The sequence below is a fragment of the Prunus dulcis genome, chromosome 7 (genome assembly GCF_902201215.1).
Source record: "Prunus dulcis chromosome 7, ALMONDv2, whole genome shotgun sequence".
Lineage (NCBI taxonomy): Eukaryota > Viridiplantae > Streptophyta > Magnoliopsida > Rosales > Rosaceae > Prunus > Prunus dulcis.
The window spans coordinates 4860944-4879860 of NC_047656.1; positions in this window are offsets into that span (position 1 = coordinate 4860944).

Genomic DNA, 18917 nt, shown 5'->3' on the forward strand with positions numbered 1-18917 from the left:
AAACTTGTCCTCAATTCGGTGCCTTTAATATGATTTCAATCAATACTACAATTTTAGCCCTATAATTGATGTCTACATGTGCAATATCTCAAACTGCCTATTGCATGGATTTCAAGCTCATTGAAGATCTGATGATCTAACCCTTATTGAATTTGTAGCTGTCTTTTAGTTTGATTGATTCAATTTCTAATTTACGACCTTTTGTCTATATGGAAAATACATGCCTATGTTTACTTAATTTACTTTCGGAATTGTGGTTATACCATGCCTCTGCTTTAGTTAATGGGTATTTTTATGTTCCGTCATCTATTGGGTGTCGTTGTTTTCATTTATTGTTTTACAATATTGTAAGGTCTTCTCTGTTTCATTTAAAATATTAGAGCTACACTTATGATAATACATGTGTATCTCCTAATATGCTAACTAAGCTCCAAGTTTCGTGGTATTTTTCAATAGGGTGTTGTTAAACTGATGTAGCATGACAAATAAATGGCTAAAACTTTAGTCTAGAACATGGAACTCTGGAATGCCCCAGGAAGATATGAGGAAACCTCAAGGTTTATTTGATAAACTGAAATAACAAAACATAACCCTAGCCACACGTAATTAAAGTATATTTAAATACTCCTAGAAACCCTAAGAATAACAAGTGAATTAAAATAGGAAAATAACAAAGTTTTCAAAAATTGTAAAAACTTTAAAACTGGATTTCGGGCTATTAAACGACCACGAATGCCTGAAAAAGCCCATACGTCATGAAAAAGCAATGAGTTTTACTCATGACACCATTCTCTTCGAATCAATGAGTCATGGGCCCGATTCTGAGCTCTGAGCCCAAATTTGTGGTTTACTTGATTTGCCTTTGCGCGCTCGTCGCTCCAGCCCTTTTTTGATTGCTTTCGCCATCTGTTCTACATCAGTCCCTTCCACTTCCAAAGCACTTGACCCTGAGTTATGATTAGGATAGATTGACTCATCATCATGGATGTGACACGCCGACCCTATTTTAATTACCTATTTAAGTTATCAAAATTTATTTAATTATGAAATTAAAAATTTTCCCTTGGGGTTGGGTCATTTTGGTCACTTTTTAATCTGGTAGGATTTTGGGGAAATGAATGGTACTGTTGCGATATGAGTCCGTAGACACACAGTGGGCTTAAATCGGAGTTGTAACGAAGAAGTTACGAGCTACGGAAGCCTAGTGGCATAACTGTAAATATTTTGAAGTGGGTTTTTAAAAATCTGAATTCCTTCTCTCTCTCTCTCTCTCTCTCTCTCTCTCACCCCCGCCGATATTTTTCTCTTTGCACGACAACCCCCCCTTAACAGACCAATCCTCGTAGGCCTCGAGGACACCAAGTCTACTCGAGCCACAATCCTTGCGGGCCTCGGAGACACCAAGTCTACTCGAGCCGCAATCCTTGCAGGCCTCGGAGACACCAAGTCTACTCGAGCAGCAATCCTCGCACCACACGGTTCAGGAGTCACCAAAACTCGTGGAGCATTATCAGAAGTACCAAAATTATTTCTAGGTAGCTGGGGAGTACTCCTAAGGTGGGTTTGAAAACCATATTTTGAAACTTATCTGGATATTCCTCTTGTTTCACAAGCCTTACTTGAATTCTCTTCTCAACTTTCTAGGAACCCGTTCTCAACTACCTTGAAACTTACAATACATACAGCTGATTACTAGTGCCCATAATTCATCATTTTCAATTACTAAATATATGTATTAATGTAGACATACACTTAAATGTTTAGTTAGTTATAAATCATGTCGAACCTTAATTAGCAAACCATTCCGATACTATAATGGTAATCTTAATAACAACAAATAATTAGGTAGATAATTAAATAAATAAATAAACAATTAAATAACCACTGCCCCTAGAGCTTCCATCCGTTCCAATAATGCATAATTTAGCAATCTCTCTCTCTCTCTCTCTCTCTCTCTCTCTCTCTCTCTCTCTATATATATATATATATATATATATATAAACATACATATTCATCCCATAAACAAAACTTTATATTTCCATACATAACTCAATACTACCCAATTCAGATAATATATTCATAATCATAATAATATCATTTAATGAAATGTGATAACCTTTAGAGGAAATTCCATAACCTCAATTAACAACATGATAATCAAGAATTTCCATAAAATACTATAAAACGAATTTTCCTAATCTCAACATAAACATATTAACTCTACTACCGGTCAAGGCTTATTTATAGGGTTGTTCTAGTACTTCTCGAAAGGTAAAGTTACCTCAGTAAACTCACGATCAACCGAGGGTCAAACGGGCCTGCGGGCCCACGACCTCCGATTACTAATCCTAGAGTTCCTATAGGTTTAACATACTTATCTAAACCTACTGTGCAAGTTTGGTCCAAATCGAACGGTCGGATCGCTCACGATCGTACGATCGGACGATTATCGTAAAACACAAACTTAAACTTATTGAATCAGAACATCCGGGGTTCTGATTCACGATCCGTGAATTCCTGCACAATCCTAAGAATGCCTAGATCAACATATATTGAATTGGAGTTGATCTAACGATCTGAACATATCGAACCCGGATAACGCCTAATATGCTATATCCTAATATGTGATATCTGATCGACTATCAAACGATATCCAAATTCATATCCGAGCATACTGTCGTACTTGGGATGACATGAGGATGATTTTAGGACTCAAGGATAGGCCGAAAAGTGGCCCACGCCCCGGCAGCGTGTGGGTGTCCAAAGCGATTCCGACGATCGGGAAAATCTCCAAACTACCTATCAAGACTTATACCTACATGATCACCACATAGAGTGGAGCAGCTTTTGTTCTTGGACCTACCCCAAAAAGTCGACGAAAATGTCCTCAATCGGAGGGCGAAACTGGCCAAAACTTATATCGCTTATTTACCCACAAAAACTCAGAAATTTCTCCTAAATACCACAACCAGCAGCTAGAACACATTGAAATGATAGAAAAGCATACCAAATTCGAAGAAAATGGTGGCCGAAGGTGTTCGAACGAGCTCCGTCAAATTTCGTCAAAAACTGTCCAAACCGCCCTGTTTCGTGGCGGTTTCCAGTCTTGCTTGAAACGGATCGAGGCTGGGATGGGTTAGGACTGGAAGAGGGAAGTGAGGTGGTTCGTTTGGGACCTGTCTTGCTTGAAATGGTGGCCAGAGTTGGGAGAAATCATGGTGTTTGGGCCTAATTTGGCACGCCCAGTCCAAAATCAAAAAGCCCATGTCAATTTTTGGCAGCCATCGAAGTTTTCCTTATGTTTGGGCCAAAACTCTGCATGCCAGCCAATTTTTTTTACAAAGAAACCCACAAAACAGAAAAACAAAAGAATGGGCCTTGATTCCAGAAAAGCAGCCCAATCAACATTAAAAGGCCCATGTCTTTTTGCAAATTGACAAAGGTTTAGAAGAGCATAAAGAATAAATGAATCGATGAAATTGCCAAATTAAAATTGGTAAATTCATCACCAAGCAGATCAACTTCCTAAAATGGATTGGATTAAAAAACTCAGCTTCTAAAAGATCTCACTACTTGATCTCAAAAAGCAAATCAGTAGGTTTTCTTTTCCTTTAAAAATGTTTTTTTAGAAAGAGCCCCACGTGACTGCCTGACTTTGAAAAAGTAAAAAATTTCAACTATCACAAGGGAGTTGATGGGGAATTTATGAAGGCAGGTCTTACAGGAAGACTTCTCCAGTCTTTACAGTCAAGGAAGACGATCAAAACCCCTTTCTATATACAAAGAAAATTATGCTCCAGAGCAGGTGCCATTTCTAAGAGATAAGCAGACTGCATTTTCTAAAGAGATAAGTAGGGAGCAGGGAGTTGTTCATCAGGAAAATCAAACTAACCATCATGGCAGACAACATTCTTACCAAGGGCCGTTAAAAAATTAAAAGGGATTAGGTTCTCTTTCAGGAAAAGCAAGGAAGTGATCACCATAAGATTTGACTGTTGATGCCTTTGCCAGAATAGATAAAATTCCCCTTTTTCTTGGCATTTAAAATAAAAGGATCTTTCTTTTGGAAAATTTACCGCCCATTATTAAAAGATTAGAAACCCCACTCCAGCATTTTCTATAAATATGAGAAGAGATGAACAGATCACGATAGCCAAAAATCAATCAAAAAACAAAAACTCAAAATGATCACTTGATCTCAAAAGACTTCAAAACACTGAAGCAATCAAAGCTCATTGAGCCACAAGAAACAAGTCAACTATCTTTCAGAATCTCTAATTTCAGTTCAGTTCAGAGAAATAGTCATACAAAGTGAGATTTCTCTCGTTACAAATTTGGTTCAGCATAAACCAAATCAAGCAGAGTCCGGGTTTTATAAATACGAAAACCTCAACAAATGTATGGAGAGCCCTAATCAAGCAGAACAGGTACTACCGTGTAGTTCCAGCTCAGTAATCATCAAATCTAGCCATTTCTGCCCCTTTCAGACTGAAGAGGCTCCAATTCTGCCAGTTCAAAAAGCATTCCAGGCCTTGAAATAGATTAAATCTGCCAAACTTGAACATTTGCATCGATTTACAACTGAAACTTGATAGTTGAAGGTGTTGATAGTCCAATCCAGCACAGACATACCTAGTCTAGCCCTAATCAGAAGCATCTATCCAGGCACAAACTGAAGTCCAGCGCTCTTTTTGTCTTTTTTAGAGTTGGTCTTCCCTTTTTAAGCTTTGTAAAAGGCAGTTCTGCCTGAAAAACAATCCACTTCCTTATCATTCATTATGGCCAAAACTACTAGTTTTGTACTGTGAAAAATTGTGAAGTCCTCACCAGTCTGGGGCAAGAAAAGAACTTACTTGGGAGATATTCCTCACCCAAATTCACAATTGCTTGTTTAGAAGTTAATAACTTGGGGCGCAAGTTATCTATTTTTTAGAAGTCTGCTAGGGTTTTTATTGCTAGTAGTGGCACGCTCATACACAAAAGAAAGTTGACTTGTTGACCACAAATGGTTTTCAAGCCAATGGAGAACTTCACCCTACCATCACAGGAACAAATAAAAAAACGGATGAACACATAGGCATGTATTTTCCATATAGACAAAAGGTCGTAAATCAGAAATTGAATCAATCAAACTAAAAGACAACTACAAATTCAGTAAGGGTTAGATCATCAGATCTTCAATGAGCTTGAAATCCATGCAGTAGGCAGTTTGAGATATTGCACATATAGACATCAATTATAGGGTTGAAGTTGTAGTATTGATTGAAATCATATTAAAGGCACCGAATTCAAGACAAGTATACGATCAAACAAAAAAAAAAGTTTCAGTAATATATAAATAAAACGATAAATAAGTATATCATCAAACTCAAATTAATATATAAATATATATATTGAAAAAAATTTCGTACGGTACCCTAAAAGGGAATTGTATATTATGATATAAATGGCAAAAAGTGTTTTGCTAGCTACAACCGACATACATAAGGCGGAATCATGAATTTTTCGGTGGGTGGGCTAGCTAAAAATTTTAGCTTTACGTTAATGATTTTTTTATTAAAAAAATCTTACCTTTGCATTTTGAAGTTCAAATTTATTAGCATTAACTGATTAAGTTTCTAAAATGCAGGGTGCAAAAATATAAATAATTAGTTTCACATATTATTAGTTGTAAACATAAGGACAATATAATTAGGTTAACATATTATTCCACTCTTAAAAGAGAATACAAATGAACTTGAGAAATAATATTTTCCTAATGTATTGTAGTTGATGGTGGGGCATATATGTTTTTTTTTTTCCTTCTTCAAAAATCTTTTGCTAAAGGAAGCAGATAATTCCACACACAAAAAGAAGAAATTTTTTTTTTTTTTTCCGGGTCGAAACAAGCAGCAGATTTAGCATATGAAAAAACCAAAGAGCAGCAAACTTGTTGTGGTGGGCCAGTAGATATAGATTTATTATTAGTTTTCTTCAAAACTTCCTGGGCTACAGCCCACCACATCCTTGGTTGTGGTTCCGCGCCAATGAGGCCTGTTTTTCAGTTCAACACATGGATTAAGATATATAAAACCCTAGTCGCATACACGCACGCAAAGATATTTAATCACAACAAAAATTAGATAACTCTTCTCTGTGTTTCTTTTCTTAGTTAAAATAAATCTCTTATTGAGAGATTTTGTTCACGAAAATAACCGATACAACATGGAAAAGAAAAAAGTTTGGATTGATTTAAGTTATGAACGTAAGCATGTTGCAAAACTTTGGATTCGAACCAAAAAAAAAATCTAGTGCTAAAGCATTGATCTTTGAAGAAAATACAATAGTCTTTTAACAACTTATGGATCCAACAGCAGCCTACTTCTTCTCTCACTCTTTCAGAGATATCTATCATCTAACAGATGGAAAGCAATAATAAAGGTCGGGTTATTGTGATTGAATAATTTATAGGGGGAGGGAGAGTGTGAGCCAGTTAAGGAAAACTAAATTCAAATCCTAATTAATTTCTCTTTAATGATAGGGTTTGATTTCGGCTATTTTGGTTTGATATTTGGCAGGTTCTGGTGGTGTGTTTTTACAATAATACCCTCGAGCTGTGTTGTGGTGGGTTTTTTTTGTTTTTGTTTTTTGTTTTGGGAATTTTGGTGAAACAACATTGTTTAGGGCCTGTGACACCTCTGGGTTACGAGACATTGGAATGGCGCCGTTTTGCTTATGAGACGAAATGTTTGGTTTGGTTTGGTTTGGTTTCATTAGGGCTGGGCATTTCATCGGAAACTCTAGCGTATAGGTTTCTCCATCTCCACAGCAGCTCCTTCCAATCCGTCTTCTCTCCATTCAGATTCTGAACAACCGTACAAGACAACCATGGTACCTTAGGTCTAAGGACTAATTTGCATTATTGCAACTTGGAGTTTCTTGTTTGACATATAAGTAAAGTTTTCATACAAGAAACTCTCGTTTCATTGCGTTTAGTGTACTTATTCTCTATTGAACACCTACATACTTGTCTTAGTGTCGCCACATGAATGACTTGAGACCAGTCATCCTCCCAATTGAGAAGACATAGCATATACCAGCTTTCCGGATTGTCAGTGCCCATTTGACAATTCTATGACTATGAACATTTAGGGTATAAGGATAATAGAGGAAAGGCCTCCTGAATCTAACTTCCTTAGATTATTTTCTCTCTCACATCCTTTGGACGTATTGTTTAAGCATGTGTAACTATTAATGAGACATTTACTAATAAGCAATAAATTTGCCCTTTAAGAGAATTTAACATAAATCTAATACATGAAATATCCTTAAAAGATTACATCATATGATTTGCTATCAGGGCATATTTCCAACAATCTCACACATGCACTCCAAAGCCAATCAACCATGTAGATAATATCCATCTTTTTGAGATGCCGATCCAATTGTAGCTGAGTCATTGGCTTAGTTAGTGGATCTGCTATGTTATCTGTCAAAACTACCTTGAGGATGCTGACTTCTCTGAGAGATGTATATTCTCGAATTTTATGGAAGAATCTTTCAATGTGTTTGGAATTCTGATGAGACCTTGGTTCCTTAGCTTGAGCTATTGCCCCATTGTTGTCGCAGTACAAGGCTACTAGCAACGCTATGGTTGGAACCACCTTGGGATCGAAGATGAACTTTATCATCCAAACAGCTTCTTTGGCTGCTTCAGTTGTTGCTATATATTCTGCTTCAGTAATGGAATCGGCTGTAGTACTTTGCTTGCAGCTCCAACTAATTGCTCCACCATTCAGAGTGAAGACATATCCAGAGGTGGATTTTCTGTCATCAACGTCAGACTAGAAATTTGAATCGGTGTAGGCTTCTATTTGCAACTATGATGTTCCTCCATAAACTAGGAACATGTACCTCATTCTTCTTAAGTATTTTAGGACGCACTTGATAGCTGCCTAGTGTTATGAACCTGGGTTAGATTGATAACGAGTCAGTAGGTTAGATTGATATCGACTCGTTATGCTTACTGCATAATTAATATCAGGCCTTGAGCACAACATAGCATACATTGAACTCCTAATTGCTGATGCATAAGGGATTCTACTCATGCGTTGTATTTCTTTGGGAGTTTTAGGGCACATGTCTTTAGAAAGGTGAATTCCATGTCTTACAAGAAGAAAACCTTTCTTGGAATCTTCCATATTGAATATTCCTAGCACCTTATCTATATATACAAGGATTGGGACAATCCAATCAGTTTTCTAGATCTATCACGGCAAATCTTGATTCCAAGTATATAGGATGCTTCTCCCAAATCTTTCATAAAGAAGGTTTTAGATAGCCACATTTTCACAGAGGAGAGAATTCCAATGTCATTTCCAAATAGTAGTATGTCATTTACATACAAGACTAGGAATAGGAGAAGGTTTCTTCATAGTCTGTCCTTTCTCTCTGCTTGTAGCCCTTAGCTACTAATCTAGCTTTGTAGGTTTCCATTTTACCGTCCGAGCCTATCTTCCTTTGGAAGATCCATTTATTTTCAATAGGTACAATGCCTTGTGGTGGATCGACTACAGTCCATACTTGGTTGGCATACATAGAATCCATTTTGGATTTCATGGCTTCCTGCCATTTCTTTGAGTCAATGTCAGACATAGCCTCAGTGTAGTTAAAGGGATCATCCTTTTCTTCATTGTCACCAAGGAGATGTAACTCACCAATGATGTCATGAAGCAACCCATACCTTTGGGGTGGTTGGATCACCCTCCTAGATCTACGTGAAGCTTGTGTTACTTGAGGTTCAAGAATTGAATTGTCAAATTGTTGAGTGGTGATTTGTGGCTCATTAAGCATTTCTTTGACTTCTACCTTTGTTCTGCTTGAACTATCTAGAGCAAATTCCCTATCAAGAAATTTGGCGGACCTGCTAACAAACACCTTTTGTTCGTCAGATTCATAGAAGTAGTATCCAAGGGCTCCTTAGGATACCCCACAAGTCTAGACTTACAAACCTAGCTTCAAGCTTATCTTGAAAGAACCAGACCCAAATTTCACTTTGGAATCCGTGTCGAACCCTGTGCCTGTCCAACACCTGGCAGGTGTCGGCACGAATGACCAAAATACCCTTCTTGTCCTAAATCTAAAAACTGCTTTAGTGTTTGACTTCTACCAGAAAACCAGTAGAGTCTCCCCTGAAAAAGGCTCAAAACCCAGAAATGTACCTAGATAGCAAACTCAATTAATTCCTAAGCGTTCACCAAGCACAAGGTATAGGCCACATTCTAATTAGCAAAAGTTTCAATGGGCTTCAGCCTCCTCTTTACCAACATACGAAAGTCAGCAAAATAATCGTGTCATAACTGAACATAACAAACAAATGATAAACTTGATGCTGCACCTAGGTTGGCTACATACCATTACTGAGGGATCAAGCCACACGTAGTTCTTTCTACCATAAATCACAATTACGATAGTACATATTTAATCGATGTCAAACCAACGATGAAATCCTAGAATCATTCTTTACCTTGATTTCAACAAGCTATATAATTGAATATCATGCATGACATTATGTACTTAACTATTCAATTAGTATATCATTGTATACCCAAATACTTATATAACCAAACGTTTTTCTTGAAAGTCATATCTGCAATCATTCGCATAGTACATATATCATGCACCAAGGGGTACATGGGAACACTATCAAATCCGAAGGCAACAGGGGAAAGGGAAACTAGCTAACCACCTGTGTAGATAAGTCAGGCAGGTGGCTAGGGATCCTGGCCAACCCTGTGCAGATAATGAGTAGGGTAGCGAAGAATATCCTGTTAATCGTACTACACGTTGGTACTACACTATTCTCCACATAGATGTACCTCAAACATAATTCATCAATTCCAAGTACCACACATGTGGCCACATGTGTGATACCTCCTCGCAGAACTCGGGGGACACGAGGTCAGCCCGAGACGCATTCCTCGTAGAACTCAAGAGACCCATGGTCGGCCTGAGACGCATTCCTCACAGAACCTAGGGAGATATACTCAACTTGAGAATGTAAATCCCCGCACCACAAGGTTTGGCTGTCCCCGATACTCACGGGGCAATGTCATACACGCGTAGACAAATCCATCAATTCCCCTTGCAGGACTCAGGGAGATATACTAAACCTAAGAATGCAAATAATCTGTCAATTCCCCTCATAGGACTCAGGGAGATATACTCAACCTGAGAACTCAAAATAATCCGAAGGCAACCATATGTCCGAAGACATTCCGAAGGCAATTGTATGTTCGAAGATATCAATATTTCCAAAGGCATCTAGGATGTTCGAAGACATCAATATTTCCGAAGGCAACCAGGATGTCCGTAGACATCAATATTTCCGAGGGCAACAGTATTTCCAAAGGCAATCAGGATGTCCGAAGACATTAATATCTCCGAAGGCAACCATATTTCCGAAGGCAACACATTCCAATTATTAATCCATTTAACAAATATATTAAAAGAAACATAGATATATCATGTTTGGAAAAATAAAAGCTATAGAACAATAATTTATAACAGTTAATAAAACTCTCAAAGCAAAATACCAATTTAAAATAAATAAGCAAAACACAACACCTTATAACTAAAAGGATCTCGATTAGGCCAACGAGGCCCACCCACTAGGTCAATTAGGCCTGTGAGGCCTAGACCTCTGATTTTCGATCCGAAAGTTCCTATAGGTCCAACAAAGTCTACTGAACAAGTCCCAAAAGTTTGATCTCAATCGAGCGGTCGGATCTAGGCCAATCGCAGGATCGGACGACGATCGTTTTGCCTAAACTTAGAATCATTGACTCAAAGTATCCGAGATGTGACCGATCGAACGGTCCGAACCTATCGAGCTTGGATATTGCATAATAGGTTAGGGGTGGTTGCGGTTCGGTAACCGCGAATTTTTACTCAAACCGCAAACCGACCGACTATTTGCGGTTTGGTAATTTTTGAAACCGCAAACCGACCGCGTTTTGCGGTTTACCGCATTGCGGTAAACCGCAAAAATGCGGTCGGTTACCGTGAATTTGCGGTTTAAAACCGCAAATTCTCAAGCATTCACAAAAATATAAATTTACAACCTAAATAAATAAATACATAACCTCAATTTCTCAAGCATATATAAATTCACAATCGATTTCAATTCTCAAGCATTCACAACCTAAGAAAATTAAAGTTACAATTCCAAACATTCCAATTAAAGTTAAACTTCTCAAACATTCCAATTCCAAATCCTTTAAAGTTACAAACCAAAAGCAAAATGAATTAAAGTTACAACCAAAAAGAAAAATCCAATTCAAAGTTAATTAAAGTTACAAACTAAAAGGAAAAATGCAATACACCAATGTTACAAACTCAAGTGTTGGTATATACTTTGCGGTTTGCGGTAACCGCAAATTTTGAAAATTAAATACCGCAACCGCAACCGCAAATGCGGTTCGGTTCTTAATACCGCGATTGCGGTTCGGTTTACCGCGATTGCGGTTTTATTGCGGTAAAATATCGGTTGGTTTTTGCGGTTTTTTGGTTTTTCGGTTTAAAATGCCACCCCTATAATAGGTGCAATATCCATTTGACTGTCAAACGATAACCAAATCCAAATTCGAGCATACCGTCGTGCTGAGGACAAAAAGGAAAACAATTTACAACAGAAATTTCTCGAAACACCCTACAATAGCTATACCAATAGATTTAGACTAACTAGAGGATCAACTTTTGTTCATCAACCACGACCAAAAATGGACTGGAAGTGGCCGAATCAAAGCCAAAACATTTGGCCAAATATGGATTTAAGGATCGATTTTCAAAACCTCAAAATCGATCCAAACTAAATACATAAACAGGTAGAGCATCATGAGTAGATGAAGTTTCATACCTCACTCGTCGAAAACCATCGCTGGAATCGCCAGAAAATACAAGAACACCGTCGAAAAAACCTAACCCTTTCTCAGCTTTGATTTGAGCTCACGATCAGAGAATCAGATCGGGTATTGGGTGGGTTTTGTAGAGGAAGACGTGAGGAACGCTTTTTGTGAAGGTGGCACTGCCAACCGATGCACGACGGGGTCGATTGGTGGCCGGGAAGTACTGTTGCAAGAGAAGAGAGGAAGAAGAAATATCAAGGGAGGGGGGAAAAAAATAAAAAGCAGCCCCGGTTATTGTAGTTGGTACTTTAGGAGTAACAAATTTGAAAATTCTCATTACATCCTTTTCGTTTCTAGACCTTTGCTCCTTCATTACAACTCGAAATTGGGCGTGCCACATGTCTACGAACTCGTATCGTCGAGTTCTACGCAACAGTGACACTCAATTCCCCAAAATCCTTCCAGAACAAAAAGTAACTAAACTGCCCGTACACCCACGGGAAAAAATGAAATTTCACAATAAATAATCAATTGAATAGTGATTTTTGGGACGAAGTGTTACATATCTGCATCAGGTTCAGCTGGTAAACTATAATGAGGAGTGCATATCCCTAAAAGGATATAGGTAAATCAATATAACTCATCATGGAACGAACTATGCCCATCAAGGTTTGATTTCTCCTTTTAGAAACTCCATTGAGTTGTGGAGTCCCTGGTGGAGTCCATTGAGAAATGATGCTATGTTCCTTCAGATAATCAAGAAACTCTATACTCAAGTATTCACCTCCTCGATCCGATCTTAGAATCTTTATACTCTTTCTTGTTTGCTTCTCAACCTCATTCTTGAATTCCTCAAACTTTTCAAAGGATTCAGACTTGTGCTTTATGAGATACACATAGCCTAACCCAGAGTGATCATCGACGAACGTTATAAAATATGAGAAGCCTCCTCTTGATGACGTGGACATAGGGCCACAAACATCAGATGGATCAACCCCAATAGCTCAGTTACTCTTTGATCCAAATCTTCTAGTCGCTAGAACTATAAATTCCTAGCTTATAAGAAAAAGGGAACGAGAGGAATTTGAAGACAATTAGAGAAAGAAAGGGAAGAAGCTAAGGAACTGCTTTGGGTTCTGCTTTCAGAATTGCTTGATTCATTTTAGTGAATAACTTACGTAATTAGACAAGGTTTGGTTGCTAAAACTAACTAAACTAAAATAGTAAATTATTTTAAGCCATAAAGAATGAATGACCTAAAATCTCACTCATTTAAAACTATTAACTTTTTATGGTTTATAACAATTCATTATAAACCATTAGTTTTTATGGTTTTAAATAATTTAATAATATAATATAATAAAACTAATTATAATTATATTATATTATGTTTATTTTTGTTGATAGATCCTCCTGGATCATGGCTTCCCCATTTAAAATGCTTGAGTTCCTGGTGAAGCTAAATTGTGAGATGAGGAAACTCTGTTATTGCGTTTTCTTGAATATTCCACTTCGACTTGCTAGGAAGTGGACCTTTTCTGCCAATATGGAAATACTCATACTTTCCATGTCGAGTCTCATGAACCTTCTGTTCCACGATACAATCCCCCTGCAAAGGATATTCTCGTTCAATCTTTAAGTCATCAACTGATGGAAGGCGTGTGTCTTTGTCGGGATCATCAAGTAGAGATGGCTCAAATTTTTTAAGATTCTCGGCATTGATGACCGACTACATATGCATGTATGGTGGTAATTCAAGTTGAAAGGCATTATCACCAATTTATTTGATGATCTTGAACGGTCCATAACTAATAGGCTTTAGTTTCTTACCTTCACCGGTTAGACTCCCCTTTCCAAGGTGTAACCATACTAGGTCACCTTCTTTGAAGTTACATGGCACACAATGCTTATCATGGCGAGCTTTATATCGTTTATGACCTCTGTTTGCCCATCTGTCTATGGAGGAAATGCAGTGCTTCTTTTCAATCTGGTATCCATCATTCCTCATAACGACCTCAAGAAATGGCCTAAGAATTGACTGTCTTTGTCAGAAATAATCGATGTAGGCAAGCCAAAATGCTTCCAAACATGTTGGAAAAATAACTTAGCAGCTCCTTCTCTAGTAACGGTCTTCTTGCAAGGAATGAGAATTATCATCTTACTGAAACGATCTACCACCACAAACAAGTAGTCATTTCCAAACTTGGTTTTAGGCAATAAACCTAAGAAATCCACCGAGATACTGTCCCAAGGTCGACTAGGTACTGGCAGTGGATGATACAGTCCTAACTTTTTGTTGGAAGGCTTCGATGTGTTGCATAGAACACAATCTCGAATGTATCGTGAAACATCTTGACGCATCTTTGGCCAATAAATATAGCGACGAAGATTCATGTGAGAACCTATTAAAAATATATATATATAATTATTCATACTACATATTAATTATTTATTAATATGAATTTTTCTTATTTAAATATTTATTGTGAAGATTTACATGTTATTAAATCTTAAGCCTAGTATGAGATTATCCCTTTAGTTGAAAGATGACACCATTCTTGTTTTCCACTTGTAGAGACTTAGAATTGGTTTTAATCGAATCATCATTGTCATGCCACATTGCATGCTAGTAACAAGTGGTGTTGTGATATTATTGGCCAATGGTGGATGACTCACATTATTCCTTTACTTTTCTATCTTATCTTTTGGTGGTGGTGTTGTGATATCATTGGCCAAAAGGGGATGAGTCACATTATTCCCTTACTTTTCTATCTTATCTTTGGTGGTTTAAAATATTGTATATATAAATATTATTTGGTTGCATCCGTAGCCTCTCCTATAAGTATCATGCTTCCTTACTTCAATAATTCATTCCAATCCTTTAAGATAGATTTCTACCACGAAGTAGTGTGTGTGTGTGTGTGTGAGAGAGAGAGAGAGAGAGAGAGAGAGAGAGAGAGAGAGAGAGAGAGAGAGAGAGAGATATGGAAGAAAAAGAAACAAGATGAAGAGGGTGTGTGTTTGTCTTGCAATATTTCATACTTATCATGGTGATTGGGTTATGTAATATGTTCTAAAAGTTCTTATTTTGTGATAAATGTGAAAATGATAGGGTTATTCTATTTACAAACCTCTCTCTATTTTCAAGTCAAGCATGTTTAATTTGTGCAATATTTCACACAATATATATTATTTGGAGTTTTTGTGAAGTATGTATTATTCATGGAATATGAGAACTTCAGTGATGGGGTATCCGAAGGATAAATGTACCAAAAGGGGACATAAGGTAGTGAGGTCAATAGGGGTCACGTACTGGGTACAATTTGTGAAGGATAACCAAGATATGAAGTAATGATGTGATATGATTTGGATTGTGTATCTTTTTATTATATTACTCTAGTGTGTGTAACTAACTTTGAGCTACTACAACTCTAACTTTGTATTTGTTAAATAAGTTTGTAATATTATTGGCTCTATTTCTATCATATCATAGTTATAGGAGTTTGTTTCTATAACTATAGTATGATTCATGCCTTAATTCGGAGATAATCCTTATTTCCAGATCGGGCGTGACAATTCAATAAAGTCTTCTCAACTCCAAAATGTCATGCTACTTTGGAAGTATGAGCCTCACAAATCCATTGCAATATGTCGCCATCTTCTGGAATGCACAATTGTGTTCCCTTGTACATTAGTCCATCCTTCAATTGGAACTCACTAGTCTTTCCTTGTTATAGCTTGGCATAGGCTGAGTTGAAATCAGTATCTGTGTTATACCCTTTGGCATATTCAAAAGGAACAATGGTTTGGATTTGCATAGCCACCAGCAATGTGGAACTAACTGGTGTAGGTGGTCTAGATAACATATCTGCCAACTTGTTAGTTGCTCATTTCTTGTACTTTATCACAATATTGAATTGTTGTAGGTAAGACATCCATTTCATATGCCGAGCTTGTTGCAACTTAGACTGTGTAGTTAAAAACTGAAGAGGTTTATGATCTAAGTGAACTACAACCTCTTTTCCCAACAAGTAAGCTCTCCAATGCTTCACTGCTTGATGTATTGCATACAGCTCCTTGTCATAAGTCGGATAATTCAATACCGGTCCGCTAAACATCTCAGAATGGTATGTAACTGGTTTCCCATCCCGAAATAATACGGCTCCCATGGTATAGTTTGATGCATCTGCTTCTACTTCAAATGGTTTCTGCAGATTCGGTAATGCTAGTACTGAGGCCTCTGTAATCTTTCATTTCAACAATTGGAAAGATTCTTCATAGTCTCTTGACCATTCAAACTTTTGATTGGCCTTTGTAAGTGAATGTAAGGGTGCTGCAATTTGTGAAAAGTGCCGAATACACTTTCGCAAATATTGACATGCATCTATAAAGCTCCGAACTTCAGTTACTAAACGGGGCGTAGGCCATTGAGAAATCACATGTATTTTCTCTAGGTCCATTTTCAGTTCTCCTGCACCAACAATGAATCCCAGGTATACAAGGTGTTGTTTCCCAAATTCACACTTCTTACTGTTTAACTGTAACTGATTTATTCGTAGAACCTCCAAAAATTGAGCAATATGATGAAGATGGTCCTCCCATGTGACACTAGATATGAGAATGTCATCTAAGTATACAATGACGAAGTCGTCAATGAAAAGGCAGAGTACCTCATTATCAATCGCATGAAGGTAGTTAGAGCATTACATAACCCAAATGGCATGACTAACCACTCAAACAATCCCTGCTTTGTTTTGAATGTAGTCTTCCAAGTATCTTCTTCATGGATGCGGACTTGTTGATAGCCAGATTTGAGATCAAGCTTAGTGAAGTAGCGTGCACCATGTAGTTGATCTAGCAAGTCATCAGTCCTCATCAATGGATACCGATTCTTTATGGTTATTTTGTTGAGTGCCCTATAAACTACATACATACACCAGCCTTCGTCTTTCTTAGGCACAAGTAACATTGGCGAACCACATGGTGAGCAGCTAGGTTTGATGACTCCTTGTTCAAGAAGTCCTTGAACTTGCTTCTTGATCTCGTCAGATTCCGTCACAGAAGTACGGTACAAACCCAAGTTTGGTATAGGTGAATCTTCTACCAACTGGATCTCATGCTCCACAGCTCTCCGTGGTGGCAAACCCTGCACATCATGAAATAAGTCCTTGAACTTCTCCTGTAATTTCCATATGTCTGAGCATTGTGTAGGAGATAAAGACAATGTAGACAATGTCACAGCTCCAGAACTTTGATCTTGCGGTCGAATCATCAACAAAACAAATCGCCCACATGAATTGACTAACCTCTTGGCTTGGTTAGTTGTTAGCAAATTATCTGTAAGCAAATGATTTGTAGCGTGAGGCTTGCAAGCGTTGATGTGGAACTCCTTCCCATCTTTCACAAGTCGATACTTGCGAAGCCTCCGATAATGAATGGCATCTGAGTCCCATAAATATGGATTGCCTAATATGACTTGGCAAACATCCAAAGGAACCACCTCACATGTCTCCTCATCGATATATCGATTAGTGATAGCAAATTTGAAGGTACATTGCTTCGTGATCTGTAAGTCAACGTCCTTCTGAATCCATCCTAGCGGGTATAGCTTAGGATGTGGTGTGGTGTTTAAACCCACTTTTCTTACTAAAGCCTCTGAAATCAAGTTTTTTTGACTTCCAGGGTCAATAATAGTTTGTACAACACTTTGCTTCACCTGAATATTCACATGAAACAACTCTTCACGGTTGTACGTGTCTTCAGTATCTGCGGGTCTTATCATAAGGGTAAGTGTAACATCATGTTGCTTCAACTCTGGAAGCTCTTCTGCCTGTTGTGTGGTTAAGGTGGCTTTTCTGTCATTTCTCCCCTGGTTGTTTTTCTCATGCTTTGCCCGCAACTCAGGATGGAGTATCCAGCACTTGTCTTTGGCATGTTTGCTGGTTTGACAGTGATCACAGTAGACCTTCTGTGTCTGACCTTCCTTGCTCTGCTTCCCCTTTTTCTGCCAGTTAGTTTTGTTGACAGGTTTTGATATGTCATCCTTCTTGTCAGTTCTTTTATTTTTTTTTGCCTCAATGGCGATGACCTTCACAGTAGCTTCTTCAATAGTATCTATGGTGAACAATTTTAGTTCTTTCCATATGTAGTCGGCAAGACCTCCTGTATACTTCATGAAAATGTCATAGTCGTTGACGTCAATGTCCAGAACCATAGCTTGGTTGTGGAACTCTGTTGTATACTCTTGTATAGGCTGCCCAAATCTTTGTCTAAAGTGTTGCCACTTATACCATCTTTCATCTTCATAGCAAACTGGATAAAATTGTTTTCTCAAAAGCTTTTTGAAGTTCTTCCAGGCCAATTCTGAGACATCATACCGTCTCTGATAGGACTTCCATCATGTAAGGGCATGGCTTGAAAGTTTCAAACTTGCAAATTTTAATTTTTACACATTAGAATACCTATAAACTGTGAAATAAGTTTCTAATGTGTCTATCCAGTTATCTAGCTTTTCAGGATCAACATCTCCTTTATATATAGGGATGTCAACCTTAAAATCAATCTTTAAGGTATCAATAGAATTTTTATTGTCACCTGATTCAGCTTTCTTTTTCGTTGGATCAGCTTGTATGTCATCTTCATCTTCACTATCCTCAACAACCTTTTTCTTGAGCTTTTGATCAGGCTCAGATGAAGTTGATGGACGTGAAGATTTTCCAGTCTTCAAACTCTCCACGAGTTTAAGGATTGTTGCAAACAAGTTTTCAACTTGTTGCTCAAGTTTAGTGATGCGATCGCCATCACTGGATGTATCCTGTTTGTTTTCTCCAGTCATAATGTCTCTCTTGGACCTTGGCTTTCGGTGTACGAGCAAAGGACCTAAAAGTTCTTCTCCAGAAGCTTTGCGTTGGTTGCGAGTTGAGACCATAAACCACCGTCACCCTCTCGGATCTGGTGCTCTGATACCACTTGATCCAAAACTTCTAGTCGATAGAACTATGAATTCCTAGTTTATAGGAATAAGGGAACGAG